General features: G+C 43.8%; 1 pseudogene; it reads right to left on the reverse strand.

The window, feature by feature from the left end:
* Positions 1 to 487: 487 nt before the first annotated feature.
* The window catches only part of LOC132152558 (xin actin-binding repeat-containing protein 2-like), a 32,808-nt pseudogene continuing 20,023 nt past the window's right edge, over positions 488 to 13,272 (reverse strand).

The following is a 13,272-nucleotide window of genomic DNA, read 5'->3' on the forward strand; positions in this document are numbered from 1 at the left end:
ATTGAGAACTGCACTGCAAGCTTTCTATCTGAATGGCTTTATGAAGGATACTTTATCTTAGAGTTGCAAATAATGGTATTTTATGCAAAAGAAATCATTTTAGAATTGATTATGTTGGAATACTTGCATTGTTAGACGTACTAGAATATTTATGTTACTGCTAAATATGATAAATTGTCTGTTTATGCTCCTTTTAAAACACAATACACACTAGAAACTCATCACAACAATACCACAATAGTGTGTTCTGCTGTAAGACTAGATATGACTCAGGCCCATTTATAGGAATCTTTGGAATTTTTTTCATTTGCGCAAGGTGAAAATTGAATTACTTTAAAGAATAGTTCACCCAAAAATGAAAATATGCTGAAATTTTGGATGACCTCATCCTCAGGACATCCAAGATCAAACACTATCAAATATCATATTACAACATTTGATGACATACCTCAATTTGCTATTGCAGTGCTCACAGAAAAAACAGGATTTATGGAACTTCTTTTTGTTGGCCTTTTTTGTCAGACCTTCCATGGGATAAACCCTCTGCTTGCACACCGCACACATCTCTGACTTCGGTACTCGAATCTGGCAAGATGGCAAAAGATTTTCAAGTTTTAGTCAATTCAGTTTTCTACACAATCAATATAAAAAAAAAATAAAGGACACATATTTATGCCAGATAGTATGAGTAAATTTAAAAAAAGTAAAAATTAAATGTAAACATGAAAAATAAATAAATTAACTCATTTCAGCTAGTATCATGCAAATAACTGTGATGAGTCACATTGATATACACGTTTTCTCATCTAACTGTGGACTTGTCACCTGGGGAAAGACATAAATTAATAACATACACAGATTGCCCGGTAATGTACCTTAGACATTTTGCAGTAGCTTGCTGTTAAATTTCATTCCCATCATGCACTGTAGTCAGTTACCCAGCACAGCAGTCTAGGTTTGATGCACTAGCAGGTGGCTTGGCTCTCTCACCTGTGACACCTATGCTTTTGAACACACTCTCACTTTCTGTCCAGGTTTTATGGAAGCTTTTAATCAGTTCCTTTGCAGAGACCTCAGTTGACACAGTCACCTCTGACGTCTTTTTCTTCACAGCATCAGCATAGAAAAACGGCACGTGTAGCGGCGCAACACTTTGAGTGTGCGTAGAAACCATTGTGGTGCTTCTTAATCCGATAATTTTAGTGCCGAACTCATCAACAGAAGAATAATGTTCAGTGAATGTTTCTGTCTCTGAAAAGCCTGTTGGATCGACACACTTGTCTACTTTTTTGCATCTTTGTGCAGAAGCAGAGGGGAGCTAAGCTGGGAGCATTGTTCCCTCTCAGGAGGAAGCTCAGGCTTTGAACCTTCAGATACAATTTCACTCACTCTTGACTCCTGTTCCTCCTGTTTGTTTTGTACCTTTTTGATGGGGGAACTTTCCTCACTCATTTCAGAAACATTTTTAAAATTCTTCACGTCTTCAGCCATATCCTCTTGTTGTCTTGCTGTCTTCTCCGTATCAAGCTCCAGTTCGTCAGTTTCCCTGCCAGGCTTCTCTGTAATGTCAATTGGTTATTTTCTAATACCAGTTTGCCTTCTGACATCTCCATTGTCTTGGTTAGTCCAGACAGGTCAACCTTAGTGAGATTTTCCTTCTCTTTCTCTGCACTTTCAGGCTCTGAATCCTCTGTGTTGGGGCCTAAGCACTCTGGAATATTAATGGGATCTCCACTTACGTTAGCGTTATTCACTTCAGCGGTCACAACTTGCATTTTAGAAGGCCCAAGAATCTCCTTTTCAACCTTTTTCGGACTTCTTTCCTATGACTGGCACCACGTGAGGCATCGGATCAGGCATCATGGGAGAGCGTAGCTGTGACATTTCTGAGCTGCTTGATGGTGATGAACGTAGGTGAGGGAGAGCTCATCTGTAACAATGGGGATGGAGCTCTGGGGCCAAGAGTTGTAACGCTACTCATTTGTTGCCTTCGGCTCTCACATGCTGTCTTCGTCTCCTCTTTGACCACCTTCTGTGTTTCACACCTTGTAGAACCAATAGAAATCTTTAAAATTCCTTGTATCACTCCACTAGAGACCAATTTTTCAGAGATGGCCTCACATTCATGCTTTTCAATTGTGCAGTCAAAGTGCATTAGCCTAGCTTCAAGGCTTTTTTCAGTTCGTTGTGTTCAACAGCTACCCCTTCCAAATCACTCTTCTCTCCTGGCCCCAGAAATCGGGCGGGCATTTCATTGAGCAGCGTCTTCACAGACTTAGTGTCCATTTTTCCTGCAACCCCCTGTAATTCTGAGATATGAGACATCTTCTGCGCTTCGGCTTGTCTTAGAGATGTGCCGGAGCTCTCTGCTTAAGACTCAGCAGGTTCCTTTTGTGCAGATTTGCCTGTCATTTTTATTGGAAAATTTCTGCTTTCATCTTTTGATTCTTCAGGAGTCTGCTGGCTTCCACTGGCCTGCTTTTGAAGTTTTACAATCACGCCCTCCTCCTGGACACTCTGCTGTTGGACTGTACTTTAAGTTTTGATGACCTCCTTGTAAACCTCAGTGTGTCCTATAGGAATGGTGTGCTGTGTTTGCACATCTGTGATTTTGTCTTGTTTTTCATCAGATGTCAGGACTGGCCACTTAGGCTCAGCAGGCGTGGCCTCTGTGGGCGAGATGGATGTGTCATTGTTACTTTGAGCGGCTTCTCTGCCTTTCTTATTCTTGCTCCTCCTTTTCTTTTGCCGAGTGGCAGGGGGCCCCTCTACAGGTTTCTCTTTGGTCTCTATCTCCACTTTGCTCTCTGTTTCTGTGGGGCTTTTTTTCTCTGCTTTCTTTCACCTGAGCCTTCTCCTGCTCCACTGTGGCTTTCTCCTTGCTTTCCAGTTTAGCGTTCTTACTAACTTTCCTAGCCTTTTGACTGTTGACCTTTTGTGGCTTCTGCTCAGCATCCTTAATTTGACTCTCTTTGTTTGGTCTTGATCGATCAGGGGAGTTTTTTTCTCGATTTTTCTTTGGAGAGCTTTCCTCTTTTGTTTTGTCTTCAGATAAAGATATGCTGCTCACATCTTTTTTAATATTCTCAAATTGAGTTTTAGTAAACACTTTGAGGTTTGTCTGTTTTATCAGAGGACTTTATTTCTTCTTTGGTTGTGTTTTTAATAACCGTCCTCGTCACCTGTTGTATATTGGTCATCACGGATTTCTTCTTTTTCTTTTTAGTTGAAGTGGAGGTGGTCTGCTGCTGACCCAAAGAGCCCTGCATTGACTGATAAGAGATTATGTTCTGTTTAACTAAGGAAATAACAGGAGATTCTGGAGGAGATTTCTCATTTGTGGCAGCGATCAAAGCCTTGCTTGGGGGAGCGTTTGAAAGAGCTGTGTGCTTGGATGAATCATATGAGTCTGTGGCTGATTCGGATTTGGTCACACTCTTTTGAGCTCTCTCTTGAGTGAAATCAAATGATATGCTTGCCTCTGATTGCACCGTGCCCGTGCTCTCTGAAGAAAGCATTTCAAGGGCTGAACTGACTGACTCGTGCATGCAAATCTCAGAGGGCGGTGAGCGCGGCGGAGGTGGTGTGCAGCTTTCCTCCTTATGCTGTCTGTACTTCTGTTCGGCTTGTATTAATGGGGTTTTGAATTTGCTTACCTGGGGATTTGCACGGTGGAGGAGGAGAGGCGGGTGGGATGAGCGTCAAAGTGGTGAAAACTTTCTTGGGAAGCCGTGGAGATTCAGGTGGCTGTTTTGTAAATGCAGACTGAATTTCAGAGGATATCACAGTGCACTTAAATGATGATGTGGTGAGATTTATTCTGGTCTCTTGTGCAGCCTGCACATCCATTTTCTCAAATGAAATCGCTGGCTCAAGCTTGGGTACTTTGCACAGTGTTGGTGCTTTGATGGGTTTGAAAGTCATTTAGTGGGTTTGGATGGTGTTATGTTGGGCAGCAGAAAAAGGTCTAGCTCCTTTTCTGTGGGAGGTGTAGGGAGGAGGTCTAGCTCAGCTGTGCGTGTAGCGAGAGGAGGAGGTGGTGGGGTTGGTGGAGGAGGTAAAAGGTCAAGTTCTGTCTTGGATGGATCACATGGAAGAGGACGAGGATGCTGAAGATCATGATCACCCCTAATGTTTGGAGGAGGATTGGTGAAGGAGATGCTATCATAATCTGGAGGCGTTGTTGGAGGGGGAGGCAGAGGGGGCTTGGGATCCCTTTGACCTTTCTTATAGGCTGCCTTCGGGGAATCGTTGGGCTAGCTCTCTGGGCTGTTTTCATTAAGGATTTCATAGTGCCCTTAACATCTACTTTTATCACTTATTCTTTCCCTGGTTGCATTTGCTCTTGGGTGTCATAGAGTGATTTCATGGAAAGCTTCACGTCGCCCTCTGTGCTTGCCCAGCATTGCATTCTGGAAGATGGAGGAGGCTCAAGCATGAGCTGAGTCTTACCCTTCACATCTCTCTCGACACCGATCTCCTGCTGGTAAACCTTTCCCTCATACTTCTTGTAGACTCTGTATTGCTCTGTGAATGTCACCTTTTACAATCACCTCCTTCTTCACCTCTGTCACTGCATGTTTGGTCTCCTCCAGTGATTTCAATGTACCTTTGATGTCACCTGGCACTAAATCTTCTATGAAAATTTCCACCTTGGTTGAAGCAGAGTCTTCTAGCAATTTCAGCGCTCCTTTGATGTTACCAGGAATGATTTCAGGTTTTTCCACCTCTCTTGGCTGATTTTGGGCCTCCTCTAGAGACCTAAGGGTTGTAGGTAAATCAGCTCGAATCACTTCTTCTTTCTCCGAAACAACCGATCGGTTTACAGACTGTGTTAGTGAATTAATCGCTGCTTGCAGGTCTCCTCTCACAATCTCTTCTCTCAGTAAATGTTCAAATGAGACTGGAGGCTCGATCATGAAAACCTTAACTGTGTTATGAACATGGTCTGGGACTATATCTTCCCTATCAACCAGAAAACCGGTTTGAGCTTTATTACGTGTCAGCCTCAGTTTTGTTCCCTTAAAATCACCACAGATGATTTCCTCTCTTTCAGTTTCACCTGGGTCAGCCTCATCTGGCTCTACCTGCAACTTTTTTGAGGTAATCCAGTGCACCAGACTCAATACATGTAGAATAAAAGCTCGCCTTTCCCCTTTCTGCTTCATCCACTTTAATTCTCACAATCTCCTCTGTGTCTGGATTGCAAAGTCTCTCTAGGCACCCTTTTACATTACCTCCAATTATATTTTCCTTCTGAGTGCTTGATTCCTTAGGAAATTTAATAAAGAGTAGATCCTCATTTGAAGATCTCCCTGTTCATCTTCTTCTCATTTGAAGATCTCCCTGCTCATCTTCAAACCTCCATCTTGCTGAGCTGACATCACCTTTTTGGATATCTTTCTCTGTAATGGATTTTAAAAGATAGACCTCATCCCTCTCTCTAATTGAGTCCAGAGGCTTTGTTTCAAACAGCCAATGGGCTCCTACTACATCACCTCTGTCACGGGCTTACGCTGCTGGAAGGAACACGGAGCCGAGGGATAAACGAAACAAGGATTTATTAAATCAACCATAGACAAGGTAAGTAGTAAGTAACAGGTGGCAAGAGGCAAGTGGCAAGTAACAGGTAACAAGCGGACAAGTTGACACGTAACAAGTAGACGAGTAGACGAGTAGACCCGACAAAACAGAACTGAAAGGACAAGGCTTTTATACAAAGGATAATTGGGAAAACACAGGTGGATGGCATGACTTAATTAACAGGGAACACATGCGGAAATGACTAGACACACCTGGGAACTAATCAAAACCACATAGAGACAGAAACTGGGTCACAGGGGCAAAAAACACACAAAATGAGTCCAGGTGTGTGACAGTACTCCCCCCTCCCGGTAGGTGCGTCCTCGCACCGTAGAAACAACAAAGGGAGGCCAGCAGACAGGGACCACAGAGGAAGGAGCCAGGGAGGAGATGACGGAGGGAGGAGCCAGGGAGGAGACAGGAAGGATCTGAAGCAGGAGGCACCCAGCAGGACCCAGGTCCACAGCCATAACGGCCCAAGGTGGGGCCGACGGAGGAAGGAGCCATGGAGGAGGAATGGTCACCGACTCCAGGGACTCGACCCACGGCAACAGAGCAAGTGGAGGAGGAGCCCGAGGCGGAGACGGAGAGCCGAAGAGCCAGGGTGACGGGGAGGAGCCGGAGGTCCTAGGCGGAACTGATGGTTCTGGTGACTGACGCGGCGATGTGGATCCGGAAGGCCGCGGTGAGGCCAGAGTGACCGAGGACTGAGGTGTAGCCGAGGGGATGAAGGAGCCTGACGGAGCCGGAGGGACGGAGGGATGAGGCGAAGCCGGAGGAGTGGAGTCCCGAGGCATAGGATGGACGACGCCAGACCCTGCGGACTGCCGGGCCACGGCGGAGAGGAAGGAGCTAGGAGCCATGGTGGAGCCGACGGGTCAACGGGCCGAGGCGGAGTCCAGGCCTCAGAGGCTGGAGGCGGAGGTGAGGGAGACGCCGACCAAGGCGTCGCTGGAGGATGGCGGTCCCGCTGAGCTCGCACCACAATGATGGTAGGCTGAGGGCGAGCAGAGGGGCAGCCAGACGACAGCGGAGGAGGAGGCAGGAGTGGGTGGGAGGGTGGGAATTTTGGAGGAGCAGGCATTGGAGTAAGCTCTGGGGCTGGAGCCCTTCCTGGGCTTAACGGAGGATCAGGAGCCCGTCCTGGGCTTAACGGGGGAACAGGAGCCCTTCCTGGGCTTAACAGAGGATCAGGAGCCCGTCCTGGGCTTACAGGAGGATCTGGCATAGGTGAATTGGAAACCCCCTCATTTTGACCCATTTGGTGCTCCACATTTTGCTCCCTCGTGGTGGGCAGTGTCGCCGGCTCTCGCACCTGGTCTGACGGGTTGCTCTCTGGCTCTCCGTCATCGGTGGGCTCGGGCTTATGCCTCGTACCGTGGGGAGATTGTAGGCTGGGCTCTGGGTCCAGAGTGGACCTGGCGAGATCCTCCATTGGGCCGACCGTGAGAGGTGACCCATTTCTCACCAGATTCCACTCTATGAATGCGGCGAAATCCTCCCGAGGACCATCTTCGGGCGACAACGCGTGGTTCGGGTAGCTGGTGGCATTAGCTATCAAGAGAAACCGTCTGATATGGTCCTCGAGAGACAGTCCCTCCTGCTCCAGCAGGAGGAGGAGGTATTCGGGGCGATAGAGGGGATCCATGACACACTACGGAAAGAAAAGACTGTGAAAAAACAGAAAACAAAACGGAGGGAAAACACGCAGTTTTTTTTTTACTTTTTAGGTCGGGTCTTCTGTCACGGGCTTACGCTGCTGGAAGGAACACGGAGCCGAGGGATAAACGAAACAAGGATTTATTAAATCAACCATAGACAAGGTAAGTAGTAAGTAACAGGTGGCAAGAGGCAAGTGGCAAGTAACAGGTAACAAGCGGACAAGTTGACACGTAACAAGTAGACGAGTAGACGAGTAGACGAGTAGACGAGTAGACCCGACAAAACAGAACTGAAAGGACAAGGCTTTTATACAAAGGAGAATTGGGAAAACACAGGTGGATGGCATGACTTAATTAACAGGGAACACATGCGGAAATGACTAGACACACCTGGGAACTAATCAAAACCACATAGAGACAGAAACTGGGTAACAGGGGCAAAAAACACACAAAATGAGTCCAGGTGTGTGACAACCTCGTTGTATTTCTTCTTTTTTAAGTGTTGTCACTTCTCTTGGATGACATAGAGAGACTCAGTCTCAAACATTATGTCACACTTTTTCACATCTCATTTTTCCTCATCCTCTCTGATGACTTTCTGCAGCTTCCTAATTTCGGCCTCATTTGGACACATCTTGAATCTCATCTAATGTGTAGGTCTAAAAAATGAATCTGTCTTTATCCACATTGCCTCCCTGAACATCTTGTACCATGCAAGCTCCTTTAGCTCACCGGGGGTCTCTGAGATTTTATCTATGGGTTGGTTTTCAAATAGCCATTTGCAGCTTCCAACATTTCCTTTATGAATTTCCTTAGCTTAAGCACTCCTCAGCTGTCTCATGAAATCCTCAAAGGTAGAGCTCATAACATCAGAAAATTGGGTCTCGGATATGTATTTCATCCGAGACATGTCCCCAAATTGTATGTCTATCTCAGTAACACTCTTAAGAGCTCCTCGATCTCCATAATATTTCTCCAGGTTCTCGGTCTCAAACAGGAAACGTGCCATTTGGACATATTTTCCATGAATGTCCTCTTGTTTCACAATGCAAGTTTGCAACACCATCTCTGAGTTATCCTGTATGGCATCAAGGTGCATACAGTATTCTCATATCGCCTTGAACTTCACCAGAGTCTTTTGTACTCTTAAGCTCTTTCATAAAGCATGTCTATTGGTCTCAGATATCAAAAGGCCACTTACAGGTTTTAACATCACATTTGATTTCTGCTTTCTCCCTAGTAACACACTCCTCGTCTTCACTATTGCTAAAATACTTAATCGTCCCCTTGGAATTATAAGGTTCTATTTGCCATTTTTGTCAAAATTTAGTTATTTACAAATTCTTATTCTGTGTCATCATATTTACATTATGTGATAGATTTTGAAGCTCAATATCTCAAAACTACTCGGAATGCAGATAGAACCTTATAATTCCAAGGGAACGTAATGGCATCAAGGGGCTTGGTTTCAAAGAGCCATTTTGCCGTCTTGACATCTCCAGATTTTAAGTGTTGTTGTGGTATGCCCTTAATGATTTGGAATTTAGTGATGCTCTCATCGAATTTGTGACGAATTTGTGACGATTTCTTCCCGCTGTATGGTTTTGACCTCATGATAATGCCCAGAGCTGTCTGGCAGAGCGTATAATGGCATGGACTCTAATAGATCTTTATTTGATCTAACAGAGCCAGTGGTGACACTTTCAACTTGAATCTTCTGAATTTCGTCATATTGGTTTAAATCATATGTTTAAAAAAATGTTCTTCTAATTGCTCACATCCACATTTTCTATTTCCTCCATATTCACCGTTCTTGTTATTTCCTTTCTCTCCTCTCTGATCTGCTCCAGCGGCTCAAACAACCACTTCTGGTGTCAAACATTTTCTTTCTCCTCAGATGTCATCATTCTTTTGAGCTTTCCCACCTCGGCAAGCTCTTTCATCTCATCTTTGGGAGCAGTCTCAAAAAAGTGTCTGTCAGACTGAACGTCACCTCAGCTAAATTCTTCTGCGCTTACTCTTCTGGCATTGGAATCACCCTTTAACGTATCAATCGGCTGCATCTCAAACACCAAACAAGTTCTGCGGACATCACCCTTGTAACTTCTATCTATTTGTTCTGAATAAATTATTTTCACAAACTCTCTCTTTTCCTCTTGAATATGTTCCAAACGTGTGTTCTCAAACAGCCATCTTTGATTTCTCACGTCGCCTCTTTCTTCATCAGATGCTACGGTTTTCTTAAGTCAGTTTACTTATCATCCTCATCTTTAATGTTCTCCAGAGGTTTATTTTCAAACACCCATTTTTTGGTGTCTCACATCACCTCTTCCTTCTTCAAACACAGCTTTTTTATTTAGTTTTCCCACTTCTGGAAGCTCTTTGAGTTTATCCGGTGGAGCGTTTTCAAATAAGTGTCCCACAGAGCAAACATTACCTCCAAATAATCTGTTCTGTGGCAACAGGTCTGGAGTTGGCATCATCTTTATGTATGTCCATAGGCTATGTCTCAAACACCATACAGTGTTTGAAAAGCTGCATTTCATAGAGCCATTGTTTTAACATCACCTTTCTCTGTTTCCTCTCGGAGTGAATTCAGTGTCACCCAGAGAATACATTTCTTGGTTTTCAAACATGAACCTTACAGACTTAACATCCCCTTCGTTGGCTTCTAGTGTGAAGATGACTTCTTTGGTTTGCTCATCACCAGTGTGAATTTTATTTAGTGTATCCATCGGCTTTGTCTCAAACAACCAGGCGGCCCCACACACATCTCTTTTCCCCACTTCATTCACTAGATAGTTCTGTTTAGTCAAATCAGGTTGCATTTCCAGTGTGTCCATGGACTGCATCTCAAACATCAAAGCCCTGTTCTTAACGTCACCTTCAGGAATGATTTCCTGCTGAATGATCTTTTTGCAATCCCCTTTGTTATCCAAGTCATCCTTAATGCAGTCAAAGGGTTTGTTCTCAAACATCCAGCGCATGGACTGCACTTCACTTCTCAGATTCTTGTCCCACTCCAAATATTTTTGATCCGGGCTTCCATTTGAATTGCTGCCGGTTTGTTCAAACTGGTTTGCTGGCTCTTGAATGTCTCCTACTTCTTCTTTGTCCTCTTCATCGTAAAAATCTCGTTCCAGGTCTTCCCTGACATCAGGGTGAATGTTTTTGCAGAATCGTTTCAGTTCTAATAGCTCCCTCTGTCTGTAGCATTGCTGTCTGTTCACACTGTGTATCACTGGGTGTGCTTGAGGTTCAGGAAATTTTTCTGCAACATCTGAAGGTTCCTCCAGTAACTCCTATGGAGTGGTGGCAGATATTCCAGAATATCATCATCAAAAGCAAACTCAAAACTTGGTTCACCTTCTTCTTTGTCTGTGGTAATACTGTTCAGAGTTCTTGATATTTCACTTTTCACAATTTGATGCGACAAGCTCACATCTGATGGCAGCTGTGAACAACTTTTGTCATGTTCAATCTTTTTCCGAAAGAGAATAATGAACATAACTCAATGGAGCTATGAAATGACCTACAGTATACTTCAGCTGGATCAGGAAAGACCTTTCATTTTTTTAACTGAATGCCCAACTGGGCAACTTGTTTAAAAGGCTTTTCCAGTATTTGTATCTCTTTATTGTGCATTCAAAAAGACCAGAAAAAAAATTGTTTGTGGCTGAAATTAAAAATCTTTTTATTTTTTTCTATTGTGTCTGAAAAGGTTCTGCATGAGAGTCAAAAATAAAATAAAGAACACCACCTTGCACAATTACAAGAAAAAGTTATCAGGTTTTAGTAACAGCTCAGCCACAGCACTATGTGTCCCCTTTGCATTTGAAAGAGTTATCCATTTGCTAATTAAATTGTTTTTGTAGCACAATGCATTGTTACACTTAAAACATCTTCATGAATATATTAGATTGTTAGATCCCAGTTAGTGCTGGGCCTGTCTTTGTTGGGTTTTTTTTTGTTAAGTTTTAGGTATGTCATTAGTGGGGGTGTGGTCTTTTCACCTGTGGCTCATCATTGGGCCTATAAGAGCTCCAGCGCGGTGGATCTGGAGAGCGCGCAACGATGTGACGGCACTTGAATGAGCGGCTCCTTTTGGTTTTGTTACTTGCGTTGACATTCATGCAGACCTTCAGCTTCCAGTCCTCTCTCATGCATTCTTCACTACTGACGTTCATATACTGACTAATGATGGTTTGGTTTTTTTTGTTAAATATATTATTTTGTTAAATAAATCTTTTCTTTTTCCTACTTGCCCACCTGTGTTGCCTCTCGTTAATGTTGCAACTACGAGCTGGTTGTAACAAATGGGGGCTCGTCGTTTTTTTTAAGAGGCACATGGCGTGGTAATTAGTGAAAAAGAATCAGGTTCGTTCGTTCGTGTTTGGCTTTAGACAGGTAACTCAATGCGGCTCATAAATTATTTGTCATGCTCCCCGGATAGGTTGTAGAGTTTTTTTTTTTTTTGGGTGTATTCCTGGGTTGAGTGCACGGCTGTGGTTGTAGGTCTGGACTGGTTGTTCAGCCCTGCACCAGCGGTATTAGTTGCTTAAAGAGGCTTGTGGCGTGATAATTGAGGTACCAGGCACGGCTAGTGTAGGATCACCATTTGCGATGAGTAACCTATCATTTGAACAGCGGAGAGAAATGTTAGAATTGCAGCAAGCTCATGAAAAGGAAATGTATAAACAGGCTACGGAGCGTGAAAGAGACCTTAAGGAAAAGGAAGTTGAGTTGGAAAAACTTAGGGTCGATGATTCGATAAGGCAGCGTGAATTCGAGTATGAATAGCTTAAGCACGCACAAAGATTGGAATTAGACCGACAAACCCAAGATCACCTGTTACAAATAGAACGATTAAAGCTCATGGCTGATGGAAAACTATCAGCAGATGGTTCTGGAAGTCGTGATCGTTCTGGAGAATTAGTAAGTAATTTGAAGTTGCTACCAAAATTGAATGACAAAGATCCTGAAGTGTTCTTTTCATTATTTGAAAGTGTTGCCGATGAACGCGATTGGCCTACTACTGATCGGACAATTATGCTTCAGTCCATATTAGTTGGTAGGGCTCAATAAGCTTATACTGCGCTTTCTATAGAGGATCGTAAAGATTATTTGAAAGTAAAAGCTGCGGTTCTTAAAGCTTTTGAATTAGTTCCGGAAGCATATCAATTGCGTTTTCGCAATTGGAAGAAAATGAGCGACAAACCCATGTTGAAGTTCTTCGTGAATTGAGCACTCATTTTGATCGTTGGTGTTCTACTTCTAATGTGCAGACATTTGAGAGCCTGCGAGAATTGATTCTCACGGAGCAGCTGAAATGTATTATTCCTGATAATATCGCTACCTATATTAATGAGAACAAGCCTAAGACTGCTGGGGAAGCTGCAGTGTTAGCTGACGATTTTGTGATAACTCACAGGAACCGAGTGGGTGATTATCAAGTTAATAGAGGTAGGAATTATGGTGAAAATCACTGGCGGTCTAAATTTCGGAAACCTGATTTATTAAATACAGACCGAGTGCATAATGTGCCTCCAAGAGCTATTACTGATTCCGTGTGCCGTTATTGTTTTGAGGAAGGCCACTGGAAAAAGGAATGCCCTGTTCTCAAAAATAAACAGATTCGAGGTAAGGGTCTAATAAGATCACAAAATGTTTCCTCACCGGTGTTATTGACTGACTGCGTTCATTCCGAGCTGTGTCTTCCTGGGAATTCGTTTCGGCGTTTCCCGCAGAATGATTGTTTAACCAAATTAGATCAGAGTTATGCTCCGTTTGTAACAGATGGGTTCGTTTCGTTGCCGAGGGGTGGTAATAATGAACCTGTTAAAATTTTGCGCGTGTGGCCAGATGTAGCGCCTTTACCCATTGTCACTCCACTACCCATTGACAATTTGTGTGACGTTGCGGCCGAAGAGTTTCCAACAGTGTTTTCATCATGTGCTGTTACTCGTTCTAAAACAAAAGCAGTTTCTGATTCTGTTCAGGGGAAAGTTGATCAAACTCCTTTACAAAA

The sequence above is a fragment of the Carassius carassius genome, chromosome 11 (assembly GCF_963082965.1).
Source record: "Carassius carassius chromosome 11, fCarCar2.1, whole genome shotgun sequence".
NCBI classification, from domain to species: Eukaryota; Metazoa; Chordata; class Actinopteri; order Cypriniformes; family Cyprinidae; genus Carassius; species Carassius carassius.